Genomic DNA, 9,560 nt, shown 5'->3' on the forward strand with positions numbered 1-9,560 from the left:
TCCTAAAGCATTCTTGATCAAAATATAGCATATTTTTACATTTAAAAGCTTAAAAACGATTCTAATCCTTCATTGCTGCAGTCTTACATTTTGTCTGCTCACGTATAAGTTTTTTTATGTACTCAAGTATAAGTTTACTGGGTCTTGGGTGTATGTAGTGCTTTTAATATTTATGTTTAGATCAAAATAAATGATTTTTTACATTAAAAAGATTTTTTTTAAAAAAATTTATCCATGTTTAGATCAGTGAATTCATGCATAACCAAGCACCCCCATTAAAATTTGTACTACTATTTAGTGAAAACACTTTTTACTTTTAGGGGTAAGTTAGTTTTTAAGGGTTGTGTCCAAGCTAAAAACACTAACAATATGTACCGCAAAATTTTCTTTTTTAACTGAAGCATTTATTAGGTCTTACTTTACATTTAAAAAAAATGTCTGCCATAATATATTCTTCTCCATCTTATTTTCTTTCTTTTTCTTTTTTGGTTTCCCACTCAGTGTCTGATCTGGTACCTACATTGGAACCTGACTAAATTCGTATTTGTGTCGACGGGCCCATTCGGGGGAAGCGCTCCCTATCAAGAATTTTTTCATACCCGAGGCTCGAACCCGAGACTTCTGGTTAAGGAAAGAGCAGCTCATCCATTGCACTTTATTCTCTCTATTTGTTTTAAATCTCAAAATTTTTGCTTCTTTGATAAGTTCATATATGCTTACAAATATACAAAGTAGAGTTTATTAAATGGTACCGTAAAACGTTACAATAAAAGTAGTGTTATCAATTAAGATCAAATTATCTTTAAAATCTCTTGTTTTGTTAATTAAGAGTTAATCCTTTTAAGCATAATATATATATATATATATATATATATATATATATATATATATATATATATAATTAAATTGATTCTTTAGGTTCATTTAATGAATTAGGTTATATCTTGAATTTCATCTAAAATTAAGGCTAAAAATCACATTTAACTAGCATAAATCCTTGATACATGAAATAATGAGTGAAAAATTAATAAATATCAAAGACGTCTATCCTATTAATAAAAGAAAAATCACATTCTCATAAATTCATAGAAATACAAAAATATTTTTCAAATCTTCGCCGAGTTATAATTTTTATACTTTATCGTGTTAGTTGATAGAATATAAAATCACTTGCGTTTGTTTGATATTTGCTAATTTTTCTACTATACTAAACTTACGGCCGCCTTTGTTGAATTTCAAATTTGGTCAATGAAGAGGCCTATTATGCCATTGCTTCGGCAAGAGTTAAAGAGAGTAGTATATTTCTCCTTTGTGTAATAAGCTTATCGTAATGACACATTTGATAAAATATTTCCAGATAAATGACAATTATATAAGCACAACTAATACGGTTTGTTAGCTGCATGTCAGAAAATTATTCAATAAGTTTCTGTCAGTTATGTTCTATTGGAAATGATATTTATCAGCTTTTAGCAACATTGTAATAACAAGTCTAACACAAATTTACGTGGGACGCGCATGCAGCACACGTGTCCAGAAATAATTATACTAAAAGTGAAAAATTCTTACCTTTAAAATTGAATTATCTTTTTGCCCTTGCTGGAAATTAAAATATAATAAAACATAAAACATCTAATATACATTTTAATAAAGATTTAAAAAAACAGTTAAATTTGAAAAATATAGACGTGGACACATGAAATGCTCAGATTTTATCAAGTCCTTTGGGATTCTTCACAGATGAAGCATTTACACGTCTAATGAGAATAGCAGTTATAATTGAACAAACCGTTACTCATCATGCTATTGGATTTGCTTATCTGCCAAAGAATACTAGCAGACATACTATTAAATTATTATTTAATGAATTATATATTTTTATCCATGGAAGTGCGTATATATAATTAAGTGAGAAGGCCCGAACTTAAACATTGAAAAATCAAAATAACTTATAAAATGATAATACTACATTCAAATATTGATTTATTATTGTAAAATCATTCTAAAAGAGTTAGTATGATAAAGGATGAAAACAATAGAAATAAAGAGACAAGAGAGGAGAGATTTCTTATTCATACAAATGTGATCCAACTGTGTCAAACTATTACATACAACCCAACTATATATAGGAATACATTGAGAACACCAAAGGGTGTGTCATAAACATAGGTAGTAACTATTTGGGGGTTATAGAAATAAAGTGTGGGAGTGGTGGTCATAAAGTAATGGGGGTTCTATATGCAGAGGAGTAATAGACATCCACACATTAATATTTTCATACACTCCCCTCCCCCTCTGGATATCTATTGTTAAATAATATGTCTCATTAAAACTTTACTAGAAAACCCCAATAAGAAAAATCCTAGTGAAGGAAAAAGAGTACACACATCTTGTAATACGCATTATCTGTTGCCTCGTTAAAAACCTTGCCAAGAAAACCCAGTGGGACAAAACCTCGACTCAGGAAAATAGAGTGCAACCCACATTTTACTCCCCCTTTTAAATACATCATTTGATATTTCGGAGATGACACATTCAAATCTTGTATATCAGCTTCTCAAATGTTGAGGTTGACCATGCTATCATTAACAAATCTGCTAAATTGTTGCTTGAATTTCTTGAATATCTTTTCACCATCCCTTTGAAGATTGTGTGTGAAAATAACTTTCAGTGAGACGTGTTTTATTTTATTCCACCTTCAACGTATCAATTCTTGTAGATGATGCCTTCCAATGATCTTATATACCAGCTTTCCAAGTGTTGATATTGTTCATGGCTTGGTGAGCAACTCACGATGTTACATCCTTGAGCTCATCCCGATATCAATATGTCATTTTCTTGTTTCACTATCATTGTTATCTTTGCATGATTTGCGTAAATAGAAAATAATTGACTTTAGTAGAACAATATAAATATGGCAGCACACATATGCAAATAAATAAATTGCGTGCCACCGAATGTTACATAAAGCATATAATCTTCCTGCATTTGCATAACCAACAAATCCTTTACAATATGATTAAAAAAATTAATCTATACCAATATTTGATTTTACTGGAGTATCCACGTAAAAGTAAGATTATATCCTGCCAGCAGATTAATAAAAATATTATCTCATGAATTATTAGAGCAAGAAATATAAGTGCACCAATTACAGAAATACATGGTACTTTCTAACCATTTTCATGAGATTGAAATTGGCCATTCTTAATGTTAAGCGATGTCATGGTCATTGGGGTACTCAATGGAATCGCTTTAAAACCTTTTAAATGCTTGAAGTATTTTCATATAAATCTCATTGTCTAGCTAGACATGGCAACAATTCATTATACGCATTCAAATTTTTCATATATTGCCAGACTGATAAGAAACCTCATTGCATCTACCACGGGAGAACTTGTCTCCATACAATAATGTTAGGATTTTCACAAAAAACCTTTATGCAATAAGGCACAAGCCGTACTTTATATCTTACGACTTTATTTTTCATTTTATTTTTCGCACAATAATTTATCTATACCCAACTAACATTACATCTTGAGATCCTTGGACTATAGATCCAAAATATCACTTTTCCAAGTGAAAGAAAATATACTTGAATTGCGTATTTATTTGTCCAATCATTTATCTGTTCACTCTTTGACAGATTTAAATTCAAGATCTTCGTCACCGTTTATAATATTGTGCACTACATTATATCAAAAGATACTATCAACGGGCATCTGATATCAGTTCCAAAGCGACATAAGTTATTGGGATCTCTTTATTTTTTATTATTTTCAGGTACCTGAACCTTTCTCAAGGCCTTATGAAGTGTTATGTCGTGATGCTCTTTTAAAGCATTTTCCTCATTATTATGACCATCTTGATCATTTGCTCCTCCCCTTCTTCAAGGAGTTTTATCTTTGGAATCGATCGATCTATTGCCATAGACCCTCCCTTCATGGAATTTAGTTCTAATTGGAGCATTTCCGACTATAATATAATATTCACTTTTGGAACAACAAATGCGTCTGGCAGTTAACTTGAATTATCCTTTCAACGAGGATCATACTAGTGATAATTCATTAAATATACCTTATTTTCCAGTCACACTTTTGATCAACAAATGCGTCTGGTAGTTAACTTGAATTATCCTTTCAACAAGGATCATACCAGTGATAATTCATTAAATACACCTTATTTTCCAGCCGCATATCATCCCTCCCCCTAATGTTAGGAAATCTAACATTTGCCTCCCAACATTATTTGGGTACTCATCTTTATGCATTGTAGTGGAGAAATTAAATCATCTACTGCACATTCAAATTTTTTGATGCGAATTATTTGGTTCCTAACCCTGAACCAATTATGATAGGGTAACTCATTATAACTTGTTGTCTTGAAGCGTACAAGTGTTGCTACATATTAAAGAACATATCCCATCCCAAATTTCATTTTGGGAGTTTGCTCTCATAACCAATTGTTTAGCTATAATTGGAGGCATACAAATTCTGCTAAACCAACTTGGATATAAACCAACATAATCAACATCATTTCATAATTTGAAATCGTGCTCTTAATTTAAAATTTTGAGCAAACAACCTTGCAAAACCAAATTGTAAGTTGATACCAAATGCACGTGTGACTATTGTTGACACCCAATTTTGTCCCTCCCCTATTTAATTTACTCGGTTTTCTAAATTTACTGACGAGCTAAATACTTTATCTTCACAATATTTTTGCCACTTCTACTAATATCATTACTTTTATTTTTTTACATTACATGTATCACTTTACTACAAATTTTAGATGATTTTGTCATCATTTTATTTTTTTTCGAGTTTGGACTCGTTAAATTAATTACAAGACAACATTTTATAAAATATCTATTTTTTTTTACATATTAATTATTTATTTTCTTTACATAATATATATTATACCAGTCATTAAATTGGAAGCCCAAAATAATTAAATAGAGGAGAAAAAATCAACAATTTTCATCTCATAAGCAATTGCTCGGAAGTATATCAATGTTGGACTCATTTTGAAGCTCGTATTTTAAAACAACGTATTATAATTTTTATTTCATCAAAACATTATTTTACAAGGGGGAAATTCTTGATAATAGCTATCTACCCCAAAAGAAAAACAAAAGAGAAAATAAATAAATAAATAAATAAAAAACTTTGCAGCATTCCTCTTTCTTCATTTCACCACGCCACAATCTGATTTCTTCTTCCACTTTTTCTTTAATGGGCTCCACATATATTTTTTTTTGGACTACATCTCAATCTCTTATTCTCCCTAAACCTACCCGCTCCCTCTTTCTTTCCTATCTTCTTCTTTCTTCCGCCTCCTTTGTCATCTTCTTTTTTTTTTTTTTTTTATCCTTCATCGTGCTCCCCACCTCCCCTCTCTCTTTCATCCTCACCCACGTTACCCGCTCCTCTCCACTTCCGCTTGTCCCCCATTCCTTCGTCTCTCTCTTACGCTCCTCTCTTTTCTTAAACCAAACGAAGTCCTATAAAATCTGGGGGAAGTTAGGCAAATGAGGAAGAAAAAACAGATCGAGAAAAGGGGGGAGATTCAACACTGATCGGACACGGACGGGTGATGCATGAGTATTTTCTAAAAGTCTTGGGTTCGCTTTCATTTTCAAAATCGGGTCTTGCATTTTGTTTCAAATCAGAGAATACTCTCTGTTATGAAATTTGTGTCGAAAAATTAAGTTTTTCGTGATCCAATCAACTTTCGTCGCCGCTCGGCAAAAGAACTTTAAAGTATAACAAAGACATTTTAATTTTTTGACTCGAAGTTTCGAATTCGTCAATACGAGAGTAGATTCGAGACTTGACGCCCCATTCACTGCACCCACAAAAGGTCAGTATATTTTTTTCTTTCAAATCTGAAGTTTCGAATATGTTCGCATGATTGTTTCGTTTCGATTGAATTTTAGTTTACGACTGGTAATATCGAGCATGTTCAGGATTGGTTAGTTTGGTTTTGGTTTTACTGATTCTTGTATGTTCGCGTCTTAATTTAGTTCGAGTTTGGCAGTCTAGAAGTTGATTCGAATTTGGCAGTCTAGAAGTTGATAGAATCTATTTGTTTATACCTTAACTTTAGCTTAGTTCAATTTCAGTATTGTTGTTGTTTAGCTGGTCGTATTAATTCACGTAGGGATGATTATGATGATAGTGTTTGGCCTCTAATTTGACATAGTCATGTTTACTTTGATCTGTTTAGAGTAGTTCAGTCATTTGTTGTTTGTCGTTTAAAGTGATTTTGGTGTTTAAAGTCCGTGCTATCTTATTTTTCTCTCGCCATTTTGTTCAGATCTCAAGTTGTATTAATGGTTCTGTGTTTAGGCGTTAGAAGGTCTTTAATTCGCGAAGTGCTTCTTCATATTGTAGATATCCTTAGAATAAGGATTCTTTTCCATTTAGGCTGTATACACTAAAGTCGGTAAATCTCTCTTCGTTATCTATTTATTAGCATTACTTTCTTGCTTGTTTCATTTGTTCGATAGTTAGCTGTTAGGTTGGTTCGCTATTGGTTAACGTTAATAGATGATTGTGCCAGTTTCTGCTTAGATTCGGCTTGTATAGATTCATATATGTTTAGCATATAAATTAGTTGGTTAGCTTAGCCTTAATGTGTGTTGATATGTGTCTATTTGAATATCATATTTAAAGGGATAATTTGTTGGCATGAATGTGGCAATGTTTGAACACCAGTGTATACGTGATAATTTAACTATGTCCAATCTTAAAAGATGTGTTAGCCTATCAGTTTAAGCATGAGGTCTAAGAGTCCTAGCTGCGAAGTTTCTTTGATCTCTTCCATGTCAGAGACATATGAAAACGGGTATATTCGATCGAGTCAGTAGTAGTCCCGTCGACCTGTTTGGTTCATTTAAATTCAAGTAATGAATGTATGAGGATTAGAATGCCTATTTTGCTTGTTTGGACTTCATTTTGATATTAAGAAAGACCATCCTTTAAATTCTGTTTCGTTATGAATTTTAGAACTAAAAAAACACTGCTTTGTTGGGCTTGAGAACGTGAGGTTATAATTCGATTTAATGACTGTCTGTTCTGTTTTCTCTTGCTAAAATATGTATTCCAAATCTGAAGTCATCTTTCCTGCACGTTTCTGCCACCATAAGTTAAAGAACGACTTCGTTTTAGGATTAGATGTTTACATGAGATCAGTTTCACTATAAGTTATTAGTTCTTTTTGGTGTCTCGATATGATAATTTTCTATGTAGTTTATGTTGACAGTGGAACAGCAATTAAAAGGGATGCAAACCATGTCTACACATTACCTCTAAATAAAATGAGAAATCCTTGAATCTAGTACAATGGCTGCACTTCTACTCCATGTCTTTATGCACACAAATATGTATTTTTGTTAAGCCTTGGTACATGTTCTCCTACTAAAAGAAGTCTTCTTGTAGAATATCATATCATGCCCTGAAGGATAGTGGTTAAAGATTAACTCTTCATGTCTTAGAGAATTCATTTCACTGTAGTTTAAATGTGATGGACTTTGGGGATCATTTTTTTTTTATGCTTTGAAAGTTAAGCATGTATCATGGATTAGTTGTTTTTTTTAAGTTGTTCCGAGTGCCATCAGTTGCAAGATGGATACCCCGTTCGGCATTTTTGTATTTCGTGTTCCTGATGGTATCTTTGTTGTGTGTTACTTGGTTATATCTATTTTATTCAACATCTTTTAAAACTTGAGTTGTTTTACTAATCTCTTTATTTCTTCCTTTCTTTACATGTACACTTTGGAGTGAAAAATGGAGTTTTTTATAAAAGACTCCTACTACTCAAGCATGTCTCAGACTGAGACTTCGGTGACGCCGCTACATCAATTACTACTACGCTTCCTCTCATGTTTGGATCCGTGTCTATGATGGATCAAAGCTTAACAACCACAATTCTTGATTTCGGGAGGCCTATACGAAGGGCTTCTTACCTCTCTATCTTAGCCCTTTGATCCGTTTACTTGCCTTATCTAAACTTCTTGTGTTAAATAGTTTAGTTGATCCATAGTCTACTCGCTTAGTATCATATTTTATGTTTTAGAATATAGTTCATATATCTGCACCAGTTAGAAATAATTAGTTAGTTTTGATATCACCCATTCAACGTAATACATACTCATTTTAGCTTTTTTTTGTAAACAAGTTAGGTCTTTTCTTTTCTTAAAGGCGCCTGGTCCACTTCTTATAATCATTGCTTTAATTCCTAAAGTTGTCCGCTTGGGAGAACCTTGTGTCATAGGAAGCCAACTCTTAGTCAGCCTAAGATAGAGCTAAACCAACACCCTTTATTAAGAGCATACATTTCATGACCTAGGAGGTTTAATACCCTTGGTGCATTAAATCCATTAGATGACTTTACCCAAACGTCCAAGCGGGTTCACGACCCCAAGTGACACCAATCATACTTTATGTGCATGTTTGAAGGATAATTGTGCCTAAATATTGACTATTTGCTTTAATTAATTAAACTTTAGAAGGGAAGGATGATTAACGTTTCTATGACAGGTATGGATTTGCATTGGAGTACAATGAATGACGAAGATCAATGACATCACAAAAACGAGGCTGAGATTTAGACATAGGAAATTGTATTCACTTCATTTAGATTAGGAAACACTTTATGTTGTATTCATTTGACATGTAATAAACGTTACATTACTTTTGTACTTTATTGTTGGGGAAATAGAATTTGTTTAAATAATCAAAGCAACGGGATGACATATTATGGCACATTTTATCCTTTAAACAACGTTAGGCCCACCTCTGGCGCAAAGAGGTCACATGCATATTAGGACGTGCTAGTTGTTTCGATATAATCGTTTACATTTGTTTGACAACTTGTTTGACTCTACTTGATAAATTATTCGCTACATGCCTTACTCGACTTTACGTGACCATGACTTTACCTAGATATGTTCATGAGATTAACATCGTTTATACTGTATGTCTATTTTATCTTATTCCCAAACAGAGAGTTGATTCGTGTTGACGCTCGATGGCCGACCATCCTTACATCACGAGGTCAAAGACGTCATCGTTACCTGAACGTAGTTGGGCTGTCCAAGGAAATGAAATTACTATGTCCGATCCGGCCGCATCTGTTCCAACTGGTGTAGAAAACCTCGTGATCGCTAGCGATCCGCCTGAAACTTCCGAACATGGAACTGCTATTCAACGGGATGAACATATCGCCCGCCTGACTCAAGAAATTGAGAATCTACGTGGAGAACTAAATCGGGTTAGGGACTTGACCAATTTATCCATCACACTCCAAAATTCACCTTCTGAACCTAGCAATACTGCACCAGAACCACCTCGTTTCCCATCACTCGAATCCCCAGTTCCTGAGCATTTTCCTCCCCAAAACAATGCACCTACTAACAACAACTTGCCTCCGATCACCCCCGCAAATCCACCAAATCCAACATCCGTCTATACTCCCCCACAAAGTCAACCAACCACTTACACTAGCTATACTCCTCCACAAAATCAACCACCCACCTACACTACCTATGCTACTCA

The 9,560-nt window shown here is 33.3% G+C and overlaps 1 long non-coding RNA gene across 1 annotated transcript; it reads left to right on the forward strand.

Annotated features, from left to right (window-relative positions):
- Window positions 1–4,941: 4,941 nt before the first annotated feature.
- On the forward strand, window positions 4,942–8,704 carry LOC132614919 (uncharacterized). Its single transcript, XR_009572504.1, has 2 exons — window positions 4,942–5,862; window positions 8,544–8,704. It is a non-coding gene; the product is annotated as an uncharacterized LOC132614919 (long non-coding RNA).
- The last annotated feature ends 856 nt before the right edge of the window (window positions 8,705–9,560 follow it).

This window comes from Lycium barbarum, chromosome 10 (genome assembly GCF_019175385.1).
Source record: "Lycium barbarum isolate Lr01 chromosome 10, ASM1917538v2, whole genome shotgun sequence".
Classification (NCBI taxonomy): domain Eukaryota; kingdom Viridiplantae; phylum Streptophyta; class Magnoliopsida; order Solanales; family Solanaceae; genus Lycium; species Lycium barbarum.